At 44.1% G+C, this 20,153-nt stretch overlaps 1 long non-coding RNA gene across 1 annotated transcript; it reads right to left on the bottom strand.

Moving 5' to 3' along the window:
- Window positions 1-4,541: 4,541 nt before the first annotated feature.
- Window positions 4,542-19,805, bottom strand: LOC122219210. Its single transcript, XR_006202302.1, has 5 exons — window positions 19,773-19,805; window positions 15,466-15,662; window positions 6,700-7,619; window positions 6,200-6,269; window positions 4,542-4,704 (listed from the first exon to the last, which is right to left on the bottom strand). It is a non-coding gene; the product is annotated as an uncharacterized LOC122219210 (long non-coding RNA).
- Between the last annotated feature and the right edge of the window lie 348 nt (window positions 19,806-20,153).

Raw genomic sequence — 20,153 nt, 5'->3', positions numbered from 1 at the left:
CCCGGCCACGGCAGAGAAGGGGTCGCAAGAACAGCCTTTGGGCCGCAGGTAGATGGATTGCCCGCCTGGAGAACAGTGTTCCCTTGCAGCCGTTCCCTAGAGAGCAGCAGGGACAGGACTCCTGACCGAGTTGGCGTGCTAGCCGGAGGGCCCCCGGGTGTCGCCCAGGGTAACCAGCACAGAACACTCTTCTACGCTGGCAGCCTCCAGGAGGAGCAAACACTTGTAGAATTTGTTCATACTCTCACTGTGGGTTTCTGTTTGATGAATTCCACGTTCCCAGGAAGTGCCGGTGGCAGTTTCAATAACACGATAGCTCTTGTTGAGGTGCAGTTGGGGTGGGATGGGGGGTGACCACTTTGCCAGGCACCTGAGTGACACCAGGAATAGGAAAAGGCAGTTGGCACCATTCTGTCCCGGGCTGTGCCTCAAGGAGCCGGCCTGAGCGTGCTAGCCCTGGGGAGCGGGGAACGGAGGGCGGGGGCCAGGGAGACAAAGAGCTGACCCTGCCCCTCTAACCCAGACCGTGGGGCCTAGGACATTATGACAGAGAGGTTAGAGCGATGTCCAGGTGGGCCGGGACTTGACCACGATCCTCAGAGAAGATCTGAGCTTCCAAGGAGGGTGGAAAGGACCAGAACCTTCTGTGGCCCCTTGGACCCCGGGGCTCAGATAAGTTACCAGGACTGCTTTGGACCACCTAAGGCCACTGTCAATGGACACTTAGCCAAGTTGGACCTGATCATTCTAAGTGAGCATCAGTAGATTAAAACCCTAAGCGATTTGAGGTAAGCAGTAACCGACGTTGTACGTGTCCTTATAGTAAATTATTGATATCTCTCCCCAAAATCTATCTGTGCCAGACAGAGTCAAGTGCAAATTTGGCAACTTTGGGATTTTGCAGATTCACTCAAAGTAGACGAGGGATATTTTCTTGCCTAAATTACCCGGTATGGTTTGAACACTGAATACATTAACCATACAGATTTTAACTTTCATTTCTCTCTAAATGGTATAGATCCATAGCAAATGTTTAAATTAGGGATGGCTTGTGTTTATAAACATTTTGTAGGAAACACGCATACACTTAAAGTATCTGTTTCAGTTTTTATCTTCCTAAAATAATAGAATTAATCCTTACAGCATTTCACGAAATGTTTTCCACACTCCTTGCCTCTAAAGCAATGCAGAATTTCCACTAATTAACTAAGTGCTTCGAATGCACTGTTCAGAATTGTAAAGATCCATTTTATAATTGTGCCCATGTGCAGGTAAGAGTGTAGAGAAGGAAGAAAGTAGAGAAAGGGAAAACAGGAGAGGGGGAAGGTTCAGTGTCTCAGGCAGGTGACTTCCCCAGTCAGCCAGAGCTACCTTCTGCAACAGATAGGAGTGGGCCAGGCCACCTTTCTCAAGGCCAGAGAGAAGAAGTCCATGACCTGATTCTAGCTGTGTTTGTCTCCAGGTGGACTTTTCAAGGAGATATTCTGCCATGTCGGCATGCAAGGCCAATCTTGGGCAGGTTAGCTTTGATGGGTTCGCCTGCTCATTCAGGTAACGGTGTCGAAGAGGTCCCCCACATTGGGTCAGTGGGTGGCCCTGAGTCCTGATGGCAGTAATGATGCACCTGAGAGAAGCGTGAGGGGGGTTAAGTGGAGGGAATAAAGAAGTCTTGGATGAAGCAGGTAGGGGGGAGTATGCAATTCCAAGGGTCCAGGCACAACTGAAGCAAGAAACTGAAGCAAGAAACTAATCTGTCTATGCTGAGCATTTGAGCGAACCATGGTGATTTTTTCCTTACACCATCAATTTTTGCTTCTCCTGTACAAAGGGTCATACTCTACATATTGCTAAAAATAGAACTGAAAAGACTATGGATTCACAAAGAACTGGTAAAAATCAAACTGCATATGCCATGTGTATTATTTATTGCTGCACAGAAAATTACCTAAAAACTTAGCAGCTTAAAACAAATAGAGCATTTATCATCTCCCACAGATGGTGGGGGTCAGGATTTGGGGAGCAACTTGGCTGGGCTGATCTAGCTCCAGTCTTTCCCGAATTAAAGACAAGATGTCAGTTGAGGCTGCAGTCATCTGAAAGCTTGGCCAGGAATGGAGCGTCTACTTCCAAGAGGGTTCACTCACGTCACTGCCGGGTTGGTGCTGGCTGTTGGCAGGAGGCCTCAATTCATGGCCACATGGGCCTCTCCAAAGGATTTGTCCAGGTCCTCACTACCGGGAGGCTGGCTTCCCCCAGAGCAAGCGATCGAATACAGCAAGGTGGAAACCAGAATGTCTTTTATAATCTAGCCCGGGAAGTTACACCTCATCACTTTTGCAATATTCTATTGCTTAACATGGGATTGCTGGTCGGGGGTACCTCGCTGGCTCAGTCCATGGAGCATGCGATTCTTGATTTCGGGGTGGTGAGTTCAAGCCCCACATTGGATGTACAGTTTACTTTAAAAGCAAGCATATAAACATGGGATTGTTCCCTTATTTAGTGTGGGAGAGGACAGCACAAAAGCATAGATACCAGGAGGCAAGGACCCTTGGAGGCCATCTTGGAGGATGGCTGCCATACCATGGAAAGAATTCAATTAACACAAATGCTTTCTTGAGGAAAAATGATCACTTGGAATCCTCAGAAAATTCTGTTCAGGTTTCAATTCCAACCTGCATTCAAACCAGGAACACTTGTAGCAAGAGTGACCAAACTCCACTTTCCTTTCAGCTTCCTGCCCACCCGTGAGAGAAGAGGCCTGAGGCTCCGTTAATGCTCGAAGGTGAAATTTGCAGGGGAAAAAGGCAGGAACACCATCCTTCTCTTTCCTTTCAATGTGCTGGAACGTCTATCACCACATGCTTGAAAAGTACCACCAGGATAAAAGGCTGCTCTTAATCAATAAATCAAAGCTAAGAAATAATTGAAATCTATTGAAACTCAGCTGTAATATGAAAACCAAAGGAGCAAACCAAAAACCAAAGGAGAAGCGATAGCATCAAATCAGAGAAATGAAAGCAGATGGGGGAATGAAGAAAAAAATGTTCTGATGTTAACAAAGTCACTTTCACTCAGTATGATTGGGAATTCTAAGCCATGGTGGCCAAAGTGAGAAGGGGTAACATTATTATATTCTGTTAAGTAGCAGTGCATTCGAGGAAATTTTCAATTAGTTACAACTCACATCTACAACTCCACAATTCTGTGCAATGCACTGGTGCTCATTATCTACAGACGGGATCTAAAGACAAAGAAAACATGGTCCCAGTGCTCAGGGAGTTTATACTGCATGGAGGAAGATACGCACACACACAAATAAGTGAAACATGAGTGCCCAAAGGGAAGTATAGGCAAGGAATTATGGGAGTGTTTAATGAAGATGACCCAAGAAAGGCTTCCCAAAAGAGGTAGCAAATGAGTGGGACATTGCAGGACACATGGGATGTAGATACGAAGGACCAAGGGGGAGAGGGAATGGGAAATAGAGTGATTCTGATGGAAGAGCCTGAACAATGAAACAGAGGTTGGAAAAGGCAGGATTGGTTTGGAGAAACAATCTAGCTTGTCACTAGAGTAAAAGGTTGGAAGTAGTCAGGGTAGGGGGTTGTCCTTGACGGGAGAAGAGAGTGAGCAGGTACACTGGGATTAGACCTTGAAGGGACATTAATGCCATGAATGCCATTTATTCAAAAGCAATGGAAACCAGATTGACGATCTTCAAATCCCAGCTCTGTCACTTACAAGTTGTGTGAACTTGAACGAGTTACTTAAACTCTCTGTACCTCAATCTCTTCACCTGCAAAGGGGGATAATAACAGTACCTACCTCATAGGTTATGAGGTGCGGTGACTTCATATATGTAAAGCCCTACAGCAGAGCCTGGAACAATGGTCATCATCCTCACTGTCATTTGTTCAGGGAACGACAGCAGCTCTGTGAATGGAAAGTAGGGACAGATTTGTGGAATGTTGCAACAGTAGAATGGAAAAGACTGATGATCTATCGGATGCGAAATTATGAAGTGAGGGGAGTCCAAGTACGTGGTTAAATTTACATTCCCAGGTGAACTAAGAGGATGGAGCTTGTACCGGTCATGCATGATAAACACAGTTGAGCTGAAGAAACAAATTAAAGCCTCCAAATCCTAGGCTTAATACAGTAATGAGTTCTTTCTCACCTGGGAGACATCCCCTACCCTGGTTGATGGGAGGCTTTGTTCCAATCAGTCTTCCAGGGACCTGATGGGACCCCCACCATCCTAGAGGTCTGCCTCTGAAATAGTAGCCTCCTTGGTCACTGTGACAGGGGATAAGATTGGTGTCACCCACAGACCATCTAACTACGGGTCCACAGGGCTTTCAGGGGAAATTATATAGATATTCAGTGAGCAGTCAATGCCTTTGCCACAGAGCAAACGAACATGGGTTTGAACAAGGAAATAATAAACTTGATTTTGGATGTTCTACTAGTCCACTAGGGCTGTTGTAAGAAAACGCCAAAGACTGGATGGTTTAAACAATGGAAATTTATTTTCTCACTGTTGTAGAGGCTCGAAGCCAAAGGTCAAGGTGCTGGTAGCTCTGTTTTCCCCTGAGACCTCTCTCCTCAGCTTACAAATGGCCTCCTTCTTTCCGTGTCCTCGCTTGGTCTTTCCTCCGTGCCCATCCCTGGTGTCTCTGTGTGTGTCCAAGTTTTCTCTTCCTACAAGAACACCAGTCAGGTTGGATTAAAACTCACCCACCAGCTTCATTTTCACCTAATCAGCTTTTTAAAGGCTCTATCTCCAAACACAGTCATAGTCTGAGGAATAGGGTGTTCGAGCTTCAATATATGAATGGTCAGGGTGGGAGGCACAATTCAGCCCATAACACAGGCGCTGAGTTTGACCTAACTGAAGCAATCATCTAACGTTTGTTTTAAGAATAAACATTTTTGTCAGGTGTTGAGAAGTTTTCCCCAAGCCAAATGAGTGCGTTCAACCCAAGGAGCCGTGATCATAAATGTTACTTCTGTTCAGTTTTTGACAGAGGCAACAAGTTACGTACCCTAACCATGAAACAAAAGGGAAAATTCCTGTTAGGTAAAGAAAGAAAAATCTGACCTCTGGAAGATGCAAATGTTAATGAAGAATGGAACTCATTCACAGCTGGGAAATAAGTAATGGATTTAACCTGGCATTCATTAAAGAACCTGAGGCCACACTGATGATTCTAATTAAAAGAAAATTAATCTGCAGATCACACAGTAAACACTGATGGAAGGCAACGCGTCCAGGCTTATTTCCTTACGGCTTTCATTAACCCATGATTGGAATCTCTGTCAGGGATTTGCAGCGTCTCAGTCTACAAGCTGCCAACATTTGAAAGCACCGTTTAAAATTCAATCATGCAAAGTAAGCAAAAAAACAGACAGCTGAGGGAATGTCTCCCCCTTCCTTCCCGTGTTTCAGAATCACAGAAAAATAGCCAGTAACTAGAATGACCAGAAAAGGTGCCTTGTGAACCTTCGGTTGAAACTCCAGGCAGGTAAGATGCTCCCTCACCATCCTACTTTATGAAAACCAGGCAAATGCACTGGGTGTGTTGTGAGCTACAATTCTAAAACACGGTCTAAGGCCAAGGTGGTTCTTTTGCAGATGTTGTTCCATGACTGGCTCTTAAAGACGCCGCAAAATCTCCTCCAACAGCCTCTATCTCTGCCCCTACATCTCAGCCCTGCGTTCTCTGACCTTGTACTTGGTCCACGTATATAGGTTGCCCCCTGCATTTTAGGGGAATATACCTTCCACATTTTATGTCTCTCAATGCCTCCACTCCAGACTGAACATAGCTGGCCCACAGGAAATCCGTATTACTGCAACATTAGGCGATAGTTTACATGTCATACTGTGCTTTCCAATAGTCACTCAGTTAAATTACCCCCGACCCCAGAAGTTTAACCAAAATCATCTTTTTTTCCCCTAACCAGCAAGTGGGACAGGAAATCAAAGCTGGGCTAAGAGCCAGGAAGGTCCTGCTGGACACTGGCTCCTTGGGTGTGCCTTCCTGTGGTATTTGTGGAGAAATGTTCTGTGTTGTAGGTCCAACATCACCCCCAGATCTCCAGGCACCACTAAATACACACAGTCACACTGTAGCACGTCGTAAACACTTGCTTATGGGGGACGAAGAGCAGTACTGAATGTCCAAGAACTCACCTCCCAGAAGGTTACAGGTGAAGAAGTCATGGCAGAAAGGAGAGGGAATCACATCACAACTGCTGCTAGACTTGGAGAACAAGCAAGAGCCAATTTTGGTAATTGTTATAAACCCTCAGATCCCACCTAGACACCTGCTTTTCTGTTGGTTGAGAATCAGCAGACCATGTGACTTCTCCTGTCCCCCTTGGTCTCTGGGCAGTCAGTGATGTTCCCCCAGAGGATTGGCAGAAGAGACTGAAAGGAGAGAGACAGTCAGGAGGCCATTTGTGGCTGTAACCCAGGCCAGAGGAGATGAACAAAAGAAGTCACTTCAGAGAAGAGAAAAAAGACGGCAGACCAGGGAAGAGAAAAGAGAGGGCAGAGCTGCAGATAGGAAGGGGTGGACTTGGAACTTCACAACTGATTGTGGGAAGGGAGTGAAGGACAGAAGAAAGAAAAGCATCAGAGATGACTCCCTCCCAGCCCTGGCCCTATGCACTCTAGTCATATAGACTAACCAGGCAAGAGGGCAAGATTTCAGTGTTGATTTCCGTCGCGGGTTATATTGCAAGTTATATTGCAAGTTCCTATGGGAAGATTCTTAAAGGTAATAAAGTAAATGGACCCTCGGTTCAGGAGAGAAGCTGACATGGTAATTTCGAGATGGGAATCATACAGACATCCAGGCTGTGGACAGGATCTCAGAGAGAATAGGTGCCGTGCGAGGAACCACCATGCAATGGCGTTCAGAAGTGAGGTCTGTTGGTAGATCTTCAACTGGAACTTTGTGTTGTTTTTTTCAGCTCTGGGCAAATATATTAAGAAGACTTTTACTGTACTAAGATTACTACTAAGAAGAAACAAAATTCAAGGCTGAAGTCAATGTCTAAATATTTTCATTCTCCATCTTTCTGACCAAAACACTGTCCCAGGGAATAACCTGTGTGGTGTTACTGCTTCACCATTTGTATGGGACATCTCTTATTTACGACTTTGGCCCCCCTCAGCTTCACTTATCTTTTCTTTCAGCCTTCACTGGGCACTCACCAACAGCTCCTGTCATTCCCACTTATACCTCAAGGCTCTTCACTGCCCGCACCAGCGCCTCTCTGTGGACACAGAGTGGGATGCCTCGGGAACCCACTTGGTACCCACAAATCTCCATCCTGGAAGATGTGAGAGTGAACATCTTACAGGCAAACCTATGGCCTACAGGGAACAGAACTTGGCAGGCAATCCTTCCACTTTCTTCCCCCGATGACCAGTCTTCAGATTCATTGCATATGGCTCCTCAGGGGGTCCGGCATGATCCTGCCACCAGGAATCAGTGATTGCAGATAATTGCTGCAGGCAACTCAGTTACACAACATTCCTTCTTTCCTGGAGCTCACACTCCCCAGCAAAATCTTCAATAAGCCTGTCTTCTGCAGAACCCAGGCTAAGACACAATGGAAACAAACAAGTAAAGAAATAAAACCGTCAACCTGCTTTTAAATATTCAACTATGTGAGGAAAAGAAAGAAGAAAACATACTTTTTGGAATCCATAGTACTAACTCATACTAAGCAGATCAAATCATTTCCAGCAGAGTAACAAACAGAGATACGCAAACATGATTTATTTCATGTTCTAAAATTCGTGATTTCAGAATGTACATATTGCCCAATGACCCCCTTTATAAAATATTAAGATATCTTTCATCGTTTTCAGGGATTTGCTCATCTAATATTCCATTCACTGTTCAATGATACAGTAAATATACCCTCCTTTTCCTTCCCTTGCTGTCATGTTTACAATAATTATCTATGCTCTATTTTTCTTTCTCTGTTAATTTCCTCTTTCCTCTGACTGGTCATACTGAGAGCCAACAGCTTGTGCCAAGTCCCTGGAAATAGGATCCAGGTAATCGTTTACTTTGAGGGCCCTGGCCAGAAGCCCACCAGTCAAGCTCTAGCCCCTGGCCCTTTGGGAAAGAAACAGATGAGTTAGAAACCCAGGAACCAGGAGGAGCAATCATCAACCAGCCCTGGGCTAGGCCCTGACCTGTCCAAGAAAGTAGAAAAAAGACTTCTGAGCAGAGGGAGGCACATCAGGACCCATTGGTGACAGAAAGTTCACATTCATTCATTCTACAGATGTTATCGCATACTATGTCCTAGGATATGTCCTTTCAGCTTGGTAAGGGCAACAATCGTTGACGGGCAACCTCATGTGTTTGTGGGTTTTATCATCTTGTGAGGCCACAAGATGTTGCTTTCCATGGCCAGGAATTCCAAGAAGATGTAAGACCCATAAGATGATTATTCCCAGGGTTGTTGTAGACTCCAGCTTCTTGCACTCCGCCCTTCAGACTCGCCCTCCACCTGTTGGCCACATCAGTCAACCTGGCCTGAGGCTACTCGGCTCACTCACACAGAGGCGGGAGTCAGCCCAGAGTGATGTCCTGATGCAGATCCTGTTTGCCGGGATCCCTTGGTAAGCCCGAACCTGGTCTCGAAGGTATTGTCTGGGGATGAGAGCCTCTGTAATCCACTGCGGAGATCTAGGGTCCCACCCTGGGAAACTACCAATTTCCATGTGTTCTTTTCCACCGGCCTGCCACTGTCCTGTCCCCTGGAATCAGTGACTTTCAGACTTTTCTTTTTTTTTTTTTTAATTTTTTTTAACGTTTTTTTTTTTTTTAATTTATTTTTGAGACAGAGAGAGACAGAGCATGAACGGGGGAGGGGCAGAGAGAGAGGGAGACACAGAATCGGAAGCAGGCTCCAGGCTCTGAGCCATCAGCCCAGAGCCCGATGCGGGGCTCGAACTCGCGGACCGCGAGATCATGACCTGAGCTGAAGTCGGACGCCCAACCGACTGAGCCACCCAGGCGCCCCCAGACTTTTCTTATCTTGACCCACAGAAAGAAAAATATTTTACATAGTGTTAAGGAAACTTTTTATCGACCTAATTATGAACACATCTCAGAGTCATGTTTACAATCTTGCTGTTCAAATAACAAAAGGCCTGTAGTAAACCATTCAAAGATTTATTTGTGGTGGAGCTGTTTTATGGAAAAACAAAGTAGCTACTGTTAGACTAACAAGTAAAAAAAAGAAAGAAAGAAAGAAAGAAAGAAAGACAGGAAAACCTTGATTTGCAAGCATAATTTGTTCCAGAATCATGCTTGTAATCCAAAGCACTTGTATATCAAAGTGAATTTCAAGAACCATTGGCTCAGTTGTTGTCATGTGACATTTGACATCAGGTACTCCTTGTATTGCAAGACATGGCTCGTTTATCAAGTTAAAATTTATTAGAAATGTTTGTTAATCTAGCAGAACACTTGCAGAACAAGTTACTCACAGTCCAGGGTTTTACTATATTTGGATAAAGGTCACTAGATTCTTAACTGATACTGACAGTCAGTTGGGTGAGTAGGTAACCTATTTCCTTGAGCAAGACTTAATCCCATTAACTTCAGAAAATCTTCAATGCTTTAGCAGGAATGTTAGTTTCTTCCCAGAAAGAAGATTCCATCACTCAGGGCCCGGGACAATTTTCTCTTTACAGTTATAACCCAGAAAACACTTGGCATGTATCATTGGAACAGAAGTCTGCAGATAACAATTCTTGCCCTTACTGAGCTGAAAAAATTCGAGTGTTCCTCTTAGGTTCTATTTCCTCACAAAAATTTTTTCTTATTTTACAACACACTGGTGGTTCCCAATCTGCAGTATGAAAAATGTTGCTGGGGACTATTCTGCTTGTGTGCCAAAGGGAAAAAAAATGCCAGAGCCTGGCTTTATGATGTTGTGATTTACTTACAAGAATGATAGCGTTTGAAACTGTCGTTGTTCTCATATCACATAAAGGGTTAGTATCCAAAATCTATAAACAACTTATCAAACTCAACACCCAAAAAACAAGTAATCCAGTGAAGAAATGGGCAAAAGACATGAATAGACACTTCCAAAGAAGACATCCAGATGGCTAAGAGACACATGAAAAGATGCTCAACATCACTCATCATCAGGGAAATACAAATCAAAACCACCACAAGATACTATCTCACACCAGTCAGAATGGCTAAAATTAATAATCCAGGCAACAACAGATGTTGGCGAGGGTGTGGAGAAAGAGGATCTCTTTTGCACTGCTGGTGGGAACGCAAACTGGTACAGCCACTCTGGAAAAGAGTATGGAGGTTCCTCAAAAAATTAAAAATAGAACTACCCTACAACCCAGCAATTGCACTACCAGGAATTTATCCAAGGGATACAGGTGTGCTGTTTCAAAGGGGCACATGCACCCCCATGTTTATAGCAGCACTATCGACAATAGCCAAAGTATGGAAAGAGCCCAAATGTCCATTGACAGATGAATGGATAAAGAACATATGGTGTATATATATACAATAGAGTATTTCTTGGCAATCAAAAAGAATGAAATCTTGCCATTTGCAACAACGTGGATAAAACTAGAGGGTATTATGCTAAGCCAAATTAGTCAGAGAAAGACAAATATCATATGACTTCACTCATATGTGGAATTTAAGATACAAAACAGACGAACATAAGGGAAGGGAAGCAAAAAAATATATAAAAACAGGGAGGGGGACAAAACAGAAGAGACTCTTAAAATTAAAGAACAAACTGAGGGTTGCTGGAGGGGTTGTGGGTGGGGGGGATGGGCTAAATGGGGAAGGGGCGTTGAGGGAGACACTTGTTGGGATGAGCACTGGGTGTTATACATAGGGGATGAATCACTGGAATCTACTCCTGAAATCATTATTGCACTAGTTTGGATGCTAACTTGGATGTAAATTAAAAAATAAAAAAATTTTTTAATTTTTAAAAATTCTTTTAAGTTAAAAAAAAAAAAGAAATTGTTGTTGTCCTGTGGAAGCCTTCACTTGAATGTTTTATGTTTCTTATTACTTGTCAAGGTCAAAATGCCTCTCAGGAAACATCTGAAATTATATCATAGAAACCAATATTAAAGGATAAGAGGAGCACCTGGGTGGCTCAGTCGGTTGAGCATCCACTCTTGGTTTGGGCTCAGGTCACGATCTCACAGTTTGTGAGATCGAGCCCCACATCAGGCTCTGTGCTGACACCGCAGAGCCTGCTTAAGATTCTCTCTCTCTTCCCCCTCTCTCTCTGCCCCTCCCCTGCTTGCACTCTCTTTCTCTCTCAAAATAAATAAACTTTTTTTTTTAATATATGAAATTTATTGTCAAATTGGTTTCCATACAACACCCAGTGCTCATCCCAAAAGGTGCCCTCCTCAATACCCATCACCCCCCCTCCCCTCCCTCCCACCCCCCATCAACCCTCAGTTTGTTCTCAGTAATAAACTTTAAATAAATAAATATAAAGATGAAAAGGTTCATAGCAGACTTACTTACAATAGCTGAAAACCAGAAATAGCCCAAATGTCCATCACCAGTAGAATGGCTACTATAGGCTGCCGAATCCTGGTAAACAAAGGAATACTCCTTACTCCATTAAAAACAAAACAAAACAAAAAACGAACAAACTCCCGGCACACACAGCCAGAATAACTCTCATAATCACTATGAAAACAAATTAAGCCAGACACAAATGAGAACCCCGTGTACAATTCTATTCATGTGAAGTTACAATATAGGCAAAAACAAATCAGTGGTGACGGAAATGGCAACCTCTGCAGGGAAGGGGTTTTGGCTTGGAAGGGGCATGACGAACCCTTCCAAGCGCTGGACACATCGATCCTAATCTGGGTAGTGGCTACATGGAGATAAACACGTGTAAAATGTTGTACTTCTGTATATTAAATGCCCCCCAAATTAAAAAACACAAAGAATATGCTCTAAGGAAATTCGCTTTAAAGGCAACTTTTTAGGAGTGAGAAGATGATCAATTTCTAAGTTTCATTAACAGCGTCTCACACTGCGTGATGCCACGTGCCTTTGCGCCACGCCTTGCCTGTAGTGCCATCACATAAATATGCTTGGGCTTTTATTGCCCTGTCCCATCCTCACCAAAACTCTGGGCAGTGCAAAGAGTTGGGCATTATCCTTCTGCTTTTGTAAACAAATTAAGGCTTACAAAGATGGAGAGACTCATTCAAAATGGTACAATTCACTCATGACCAGCCAGAACTAGTCCTTAGTCACCTGAATCCAAATGATTGGTGGGTAGCAATTATCTGGTAGCTATGGTGAATATGAATAAAAAAAAAAAAAACAAAAAAAAAAAAACCCTCATTTTAAGTGGAGTGGGCAAGCCCTGAAGGCGGAACTTTCCAGCACTGCCACTTGCCCAGACCCCAGCAGAAGAAGCCTACCTTGCATTTTCCAGCTGGAAGAAAGAAGAGTTTCTCCTGACCCAACAACAACCCAGCCAATGAGAAGTCGCCACAACCCCCAAGCTCCTGCTCTCCTCCAATGGACTTTCCTTCCAAACACCCCCTCCCGACTATCTAGAAAAGCAACCCCCTCTCCTTTGTTCTCCAGACTTGCCTGTGGGTTACCATAGTTTGCTTGTCCTGATTTGCAATTCCTCTGTTAATCCTGAATAAATGCATTTTGCTGGCAAACCAACTGGCTGTTTTATTTTTAAGGTTGTCACTGTACATAAAGCTACCACATATTACACATCTATTACATGCAAGGAACATGTTTCCATTGTCATTGTTGGTTTACTCCTCTCAACAAACTTATGGGCATATTTATCACTGCTTTACAGTGGACGTAACAGATGGACAGAGACTGGGTAACCTGCCCAAGGTCACACAGCAGGTAAATGGGAGGCCTGGGATGATTCAAATCCAGGTCTGCCTGACTTCAAAGTCTGAGTTTAAATAGCAATGCTCCTGCCTCTGTTAGGACACTCCTGCTTCCTCTACCAGGTTTTAACAGGAAGCAATTTTCCTTAAAGTCATGCAACTGTGTCCCATCTCAAACCTGTGGAGCCCCAGTTCTCCAGCCCGTGTATATAACTATCACCTAGTAGATCTCTGGTGTTTGGATCCCAAGAAAAGAAATCCCTCTTGATGCAGCATGAAAATGTCGACAGGGTTGGAAGGAACAGAGAATTTAAGAAGGCGACACTCTTGGGGGCGCCTGGATGATTCAGTCGGTTACGCATCCAACTCTTGATTTCAGCTCAGGTCATGATCTCACAGTTCATGGGCTCAAGCCCCGTGTCAGGCTCTGCACTGACACCATAGAGTGTGCATGAGATTCTTTCTCTCCCTTTCTCTCTACCCTTCCCCTGCTTGCTCTCTCTCTCTCTCTCTCTCAAACATAAATTAACATTAAAAAAACAAAAAAAAAAAAAGCAACGCTCTTGTCAACATTTAAGTAAACCTGTTTATTTGTACAAAATTAGAGAAAAATTATTCCATGTTCCCATACAGGTAGTACCAACTAAATTGTTAAATGCAAATTTCACCTTCATAAAAGACTATTTATGTGTTAAAGATGGAGCCTACACTTTAGGTGGTTTGAGGTGAGACTTTTCCATGTGCTGTTCAAATATCATTCACCTGGCTCCTGTGGTTCACCCAAATCATGGCAGAAGCCTCCCCTCAGCTCTCTGGGATTTGTCGGTGAGAAACAGAGAAGCTCTTGACCTTCAGGAGCTGGCCTGACATGCACAGCTAGACCCCGATGTTCTTCGGTTGAACATAAGCAATTCCACAGAACATCAATACCAGACAAAGCCATTGTGCGACCAAGATGGATCAAGTCGAAACCTAAAACACCTCATAGTCATCTGAACACAGACAAAAATAAGAACGTTGCTTAAAAAAAATGACCCCCATCGTCCTGTCCCTGGTAATATGAATGACTGCCACTTCCTTACCAGTCACAGCTCCAGCCTCCTCTGTTCTTTTTGCCTCCTCCATAAGAATTACTAAGATACCCAACCACAGGGGCACCTGGATGGCCCAGTCGGTTGAGCATCTGACTTCAGCTTAGGTCATGATCTCGTGGTCCTTGAGTTTGAGCCCCACATCGGGCTGTTGTCAGCACAGAGCCTGCTTCAGAAACTCTGTCCCCCTCTCTCCCTGCCCCTCCCTCTCTCTCTCTCTCAAAACTAAAAACTTAAATAAAAAAAAAAAAAACCAGAATTTTCCCCATTTAGTGACAACATCCAATGCAGAGCAAAGCTACTCTTCATCAAACCCTCCCAAAAAGCACTGAATGCAAGACCAAATGCTATCCTTCCTTTCTCACGCTCTCTTACTGAGACGCCTCAAGATTTCCATGGCATGTGTCCTCCCCACCAATGAGTAACAAACCCAACCTGTTCAACCACAGGTGAGTTCCTGGGGGTCTTTGGCTAAAGAGCGGCGTCATCGCCTACCTGCCTTCCCATTCCAACATCATTGCAAAGAATAATAAATTTAGAAAACGAGATGAAACATTTTTCAGTATACATTGATTAATCCTTCTTTAGAGACTGAGACTTCTATGTAACTACAGTATAAACCAATGTCAAAGGGTGTCAATGAGCCAGCAAGTGCTCTTATCTATTAACAACCTTAAGGAGCCACCTATTTAAGCAGGTCCCACTTCCGCCTTTTATGTTATGTAAGGCTCAACATAAGATGAAGAGAAAAGAGGGATGATAAAGAGTGCTCATATCTGGAGGTCAGACCTCAAGGAGGCGCATGCACAAAGCCTAACCCAAGAAATAGAAGGAGGTAAATTGTAGGTCCCCCACTATCCCAGGCATGAACGCAGCAGTGAGCCAGGTGGACAAGGTTTCTGCTCACTGGAGGCTGACATTCTCATGAAGGGACAGATAATCAAGAGGCAAACAAATAAACAGGATAATTTCAGAAAATGAAAGGAAAATGAGATTAGGGGATAATAAGAGAGAGGCTCCCTTACGTGGGGTGGGCTCATAAAGGATCAGTTCTAAATAGCTAGAGAGTGCTTAAAAGATGATGAACTGTATCTTTTCCTTATGATGCATAGATGCTGGACTTCTGCACCAGACTTCTGGAAATTTCTGTGAGGAATTCTAGATAACATAACAACACTTTTAAAAGTGTTTTTCGGGGCGCCTGGGTGGCTCAGTCAGTTGAGCGTCCGACTTCACCTCAGGTCACGATCTCGCGGTCCGTGAGTTCGAGACCCGCGTCAGGCTCTGGGCTGATGGCTCAGAGCCTGGAGCCTGCTTCCGATTCTGTGTCTCCCTCTCTCTCTGCCCCTCCCCCGTTCATGCTCTGTCTCTCTCTGTCTCAAAAATAAATAAACGTTTAAAAAAAAGTGTTTTTAAAGTGATAAAGTCATCTTATCTTACCACATGAGGAGTTGGAGCTGGTTGCCAAGTGGGAGCTCAGCTGGTGACCAACCAGGGACCCAGTCTGACTGAGCACAGTTTTAAATGCATGTTATTCATCCCTCATCCCTCCTCAGAATGACTATGGATGATGGCACTGAAGCACACTAATATTCAACTTCCAGATAGCACTTGATCGTACTATAAGATTGCTCACCCTGTGGGAAAAAACCGACACGTAGGAACACAATTGATTTGGTCATGACCATCTGGGTCATATTTTTCCACAAATTTGCTCAGAATCACTTCATCTAGTTCTTCAGAATTCCAGTGTGGAAGGTCGGTGTGACTGGGGAGACAAAGCTGCCATAGCAAGAACAGTGACTATTTGTGTGTGTTTAAAGTCTCTGCCCTACCAGGCAATTCCCTCGTGCTTAGCGTGTAAACTCTTCACAAAAAGAGGGTTGTTCGGCTTCCAAATACTAAGAGTGAAGCAGGGTCCAGAGGAAACCACCACTGAGAAGCAGTGATGGGGTCAGAAGAATCCATCATTCAGCATCATACCGAGTTGCCTCACAATGTCTCTGACCTTTGTAACTTCTTTCTCATGCAGAGTTCTTTTCTCAGCAGTGGCCACTGCAGCCTGAAGCAGCCTACAATCAATTACATTGATAACATCATCATTCGCAGTAAGCAGGGGAAGGTAGACTTCTGCAGTCCCCCTAACTCCAGAGCATTATCCACAGCCTGCACACCACTTTTCCAGCCATCTATGGACAAACTGAAAGCTTCCAGTGTCTCCCCATTGACCAAAATGGAATTCAAAAACCTCCAGATCTTGGATTGGAACTTCATTCCAAATAACTTTCTCCCAGTCCATATCAGGCCTCCTTTGGCCCAGGCTTTCTTCTCTTATTGAGCCCTGCGCTATCTCATTCTGTGCCTTGGTCCTTGATGTTCTCCCCGCCAAAGACGTCCCACCAGGTTGACGTGGCCAAATCCCACTTGCAATTCTTCAAGACCTAGTTCTCAGGCCTCCTTCTCCCCAAGCCTTCCCCATACTGCCCCAGCTGAGACGGATCCCCTTCTCTGAGTCCCATGGCACTGGCTCTGAACCTCCGTCTCCTACTTCTCACCACCTGCCTCTGTTAGGTAATTTAACTCCCCTACTGGACCCAGCTTCTCCGAGTCTAATTCCTATATGCTTCATCCAGAGGAAACAGTGCAGTTAGTTCCTAGGCATGGAGGAGTATTTAATAAATACTGAATAAATGGGAGACTGTAAAGTCATTGCATATGATAAGACACATGACACTGAAATGATGTGTCTGTGTTCTCTCTTTACTGTTTCTTCCTTTCTTTGTTTGTTTCGCTTCTTTATTTGTGGTTGCCTTCCTTCTAAACTAAAGAAGCCTCTGTTCTCAGAGCTTCACCTTTAAAGTCCACCTGTTCCAAGAAATCTGTTTCCTTTTCTCCCTGCCTTAGTTCCATATAAAATAGCAATCTTTGACTAGAATGGATAAAAATACGAGGAATGCAAGGGCCACAATTCAGGAAGGAGATGTGATTGTACCAGGGTATGTCAAGATGCCATGAACTTCACTAAGAGTTTACAAGTATGTTGAAGACCATGGTAGGATTCACATCAACTCTAATCTGGTCTTCCCACCATTGAATATCAGAGACCTCATGTTACTCCCCGTGCTGTTATCTTTTGTTAGTTCAGGTGACATAGAGTCAGGCTGCTCTTCTCACCTGGCCTCAGGGCTGTTCTCTCCCCAGTTCCCTAAGATTCAACTATCACCACACCACCTCCCCCTCATCGTTTTTTGTTGTTGTCGCCCAGGAAGCACTAGCTAAGCAAACACAGAACATACATAGAGATTCCAGATGTTCTTATGGCCATGGTTCCTGATCTCTGGGACATGGCCCTCCACTTCTGAGCTTGCGCTTGGAGCTCCCCACTCCCCACTCCCTTCCGTGAGCCCTTTCTTCCATCACAGCCCCTGTTCCTGAGACAATCAAGTGGAACAGCCATGACCCCCTCTATCAAGTGGGCAATCCTTTGTCCATTTCTACTTAAGGAAAAATCATTATTAATGAATTCAGGGTTTTCAGATGGGGGGATTCAATTTGTTATTAGAAATAATCACCCGGTACCTCATCAAGATAAAAAGCTTCTGCACTGCAAAGGAAACAATCAATGAAACTAAAAGGCAACCGACAGAATGGGAGAAGATATTTGCAAATGACATGTCGGATAAAGGGTTAGTCTCCAAAATCTATAAAGAACTTACCAAACTCAACACCCAAAAAACTAAATAATCCAGTGAAGAAATGGGCAAAAGACGTGAACAGACACTTTTCCAAAGAAGACATCCAGATGGCCAACAGATACATGAAAAGATGCTCAACGTCACTCATCATCAAGGAAATACAAATCAAAACCACACTGAGATACCACCTCACACCAGTCAGAGTGGCTAAAATTAATAATTCAGGAAACAACAGATGCTGGTGAGGATGTGGAGAAATGGGAACCCTCTTGCACTGTTGGTGGGAATGCAAACTGGTGCAGCCACTCTGGAAAACAGTGTGGAGATTCCTCAAAAAATTAAAAATAGAGCTACCTTACGACCCAGCAATAGCACTACTAGGAATTTACCCAAAGGATACCGGAGTGCTGATTCATAGGGGCTCATGTACCCCAATGTTTATAGCAGCACTTTCAACAATAGCCAAATTATGGAAAGAGACCAAATGTCCATCAACTGATGAATGGATAAAGTAGATGTGGTTTACATATACAATGGAATACTACTTGGTAATAAGAAAGAATGAAATCCTGCCATTTGCAACAACGTGGATGGAACTGGAGGGTATTATGCTAAGTGAAATAAGTCAGTCAGAGAAAGACAGATATCACAGGTTTTCACTCATATGTGGAACTTGAGAGACTTAACAGAAGACCATGGGGGAAGGAAGGGAAAAAATATTTTCCAACAGAGAGAAAGGCAAACTATAAGAGACTCTTTTTTTTTTAAAACCATAAGAGACTCTTAAATACAGAGAAGAAACTGAGGGTTGATTAGGGGTGGGGGAGCAGGGGAGAAAAGAAAATGGGTGATGGGCATTAAGGAGGGCATTTGTTGGGATGAGCATTGGGTGAATCACAGGAATCTACCCCCAAAACCAAGAGGACATTGTATACATTGCATGTTAGCCAATTTGACAGTTAATTATACAAAAGAAAGAAAGAAGAAAGAAAGAAAGAAAGAAAGAAAGAAAGAAAGAAAGAAAGAGTCACCCAGCTGTTACAGGGATGCCTGGATGGCCCAGTCAGTTAAGCATCCAACTCTTGATCTTGGCTCAGGTTATGATCTCACGGTTCATGAGTTTGAACCCCACATCGGGCTCTACGCTGATTGTTTGGAGCCTACTTAGGATTCTGTCTCTCTTTCTCTCTATCCCTCTCCCACTTGTGCGCATGCACAAGCTCTGTCTTAAAATAAATAAATAAACTTTTAAAAAATTTTTAAAAAAAGAAGAGAAAAAAAGAAAGAATCACCCAGCTGATACACACCGGCTACAGGGAAGCGATTCCTGGGATCTTCTACTCCAGGAAGCTTTTTAAACTGGTAGAATTTCATTTCTCTGGAACAATTAGATATGTCTGTCCAAAGCCAGGGAAATAAAGGAACCAGTTGTTCAAAGTCTCCCCACTTCTCAGCAACCACCATTTATGTTGACAGTTTTCTCTTATTTATTTGAATATCCATTCCATCTAGCCCAAGGAAGTGTCTTCTTCACCACTAATTTGTCATAACATGCGTCAAAGCTGTTGGGAGTATCCCAACAGAAACACCTTTAAGAAACCACGGGTCACACAGCCATGGATTCACTGTGGCAGAGGGGCCAGTGGGTGGGCCGGCAGTTACTGAGGAAGCCGTTTTTACCTGGAAGGCTTCCAGGGAATCAGGCAGAACAGTGCAAAAGTGGGAGACCATCCCGAGAAGGGGAGGGGCTACCTAATCACTCGAACGTGGGCTACACGTTGAACTTCCCACCAGGCTGAAAGAACACAGGAGCTCTGTACCCAGCGAGCCCATCGTCTCCCTTGGGAGCAAACCTTTGGACGTTGCTTTAGAGCAATTAGCTGTAGGAACAATAAATTTTAAAAAGAGAGACAGCTTCTGTAGCCTAGAAGTTAAAAGCTCACATAGTCTCGTCTTGAATTCTGGCTCCAGCACTCAACCCCTTGTCTCAGTTATTCAACCTCAGAAAGTTTCATTATCCTGATTTACAAGTAAGAATAAAACAGCACCCACCTGACAGCATTGACGTGGGGTTTGAAGAAGAGGAATCCGTGTGGAATACTTAGCCCAGTTGCCTGCACTAGTCAGGGCTAAAACAAAGGGCTGTTATATTGTCACAATTGTTGCAATTATTATTTTGTCATGTCTATGATGCTCCCTGAAAGTTCCAGCTTTTTTGGGGGGTGGGGAGAGGGGGAGGTAGAGAGAAAAAGAGGATTTGTCCTTGGACTGAACTGGGAAAGTAGCAATGGATTAAGAAAAATCAAAGTGGCCACGCATGCTCATACAGAGGCCACTGATGTCTCAGTCCTTACGCCCACGGCTGGACTTTTGGGGGACTAATTATGTTACAGTGTGACCAGAGGAAAACCTGGACAATAGTCCCAAACCTTT

Source organism: Panthera leo, chromosome B2 (assembly GCF_018350215.1).
Source record: "Panthera leo isolate Ple1 chromosome B2, P.leo_Ple1_pat1.1, whole genome shotgun sequence".
Taxonomy (NCBI): domain Eukaryota; kingdom Metazoa; phylum Chordata; class Mammalia; order Carnivora; family Felidae; genus Panthera; species Panthera leo.
The sequence above is the reverse complement of the archived record's forward strand: the minus strand, read 5'-3'. Positions and strand labels throughout refer to the sequence as shown.